The sequence below is a fragment of the Malurus melanocephalus genome, unplaced genomic scaffold (assembly GCF_030028575.1).
Source record: "Malurus melanocephalus ecotype Western Australia unplaced genomic scaffold, MMel_1.1 scaffold_1116, whole genome shotgun sequence".
Lineage (NCBI taxonomy): Eukaryota > Metazoa > Chordata > Aves > Passeriformes > Maluridae > Malurus > Malurus melanocephalus.
In genome coordinates, this window is record NW_026624348.1 from 12,589 (window position 1) to 13,830 (window position 1,242).

The window sequence follows — 1,242 nt, forward strand, 5'->3', positions numbered from 1 at the left end:
CATGGATGGGGTCAATGGGATGGGATTTGAGGTCTCTTCCCACCCAAAATTTTTAGGATTCAATGCTGCTGCTGGGCCGGACGTGGCCGACCTTCCACAGATCCCAGCCTTGGCTCCATCCCCTCGTTTTGCTCAAGCCAGAACCGATTGCTCAACTCCTCCTCCTCCTCCTCCTGGGCTCAACCCTCACCAGACAGCCCAATTCTGGTGAAAGGAGGCAAMGTCCCACCTGTGGGAACCACGGGGCGGCTTCTGCAGCCAAATTCCTCGGCGGAGCAGCCCCAGCGCCGTAATTGGGCTGTCACTCATCGTCAGTGTCACGGAGATTATTCAGCAATTAACACCAGCCCCCGAGAACTGCCGCCCTGAGACAGGACCAGTCTGGGAACGCAGCGATTTTTAACTCATTGCTTTTCCCACAGAATCCAGAGGCCAAGGGGCTTCAGCTCCAAAACCGAGGTTTAAGCTCAAAAACTGAAATAGATTGTGGCAATAATAATAATAACAACAGTAATTAAAAATATAGAACCAACAAGTAAAAGCCAATTAACTCCCTCCATGATTCTGATTTTCTCTGAAAGAAAACCACAAACTTCTCAAGGAATTTTCTGAAGCTGTTCTGGAACTCGCAGGTCTCCGCTCACAGGTGAAAAACCCCATTTCTTCCCATTTTTAGAGTTACGGCAGAATGCAAATGTGCTGGTTGGCAAAACCGGCCTCATTGTGGTATTTTCCTACCAATTTATGCGGCTGTGGAGTTTTTTGGGGCTTATTTTTTTTTAATCTGAACCAGAAATCAGCGGATGAACTCGAGCAGACCCTCAATCCCACACCAGGCAGGACACGCCCTCCAACAGCTGCGCAAAACTCCCGGACAGAAATTGCCCAATATCACCCAAACCTCGAGCTTCCCAAAATCCAAAATTATCTGCGGAAATTCCCTTCCTTCCCTCTCCCAAGCCCCGCTGGAAGAATGAAGTTGGAGGAGGTTTCTCCATGGCTTCTCCTGCTCCTCAGCCCTGCCTGTGACCTGGGGTGGTCGCGGCTCTCCCAACTCCTCATCCCCACACTGGGAGCTAAACTTAAGCCRGGCTCAAGTTTTCCTGGAATGCCCAGAAGTGACAGATTAACCCCCAGCCAGGATTCCCCGCAGGAGGAGAGATTCTCCGAAAAGCTCCGTCAACCGAAGGAATGCGACGGGAGAAGGAGGAACTGACTTCAAAAAAAAAAAAAAAAAAAAAA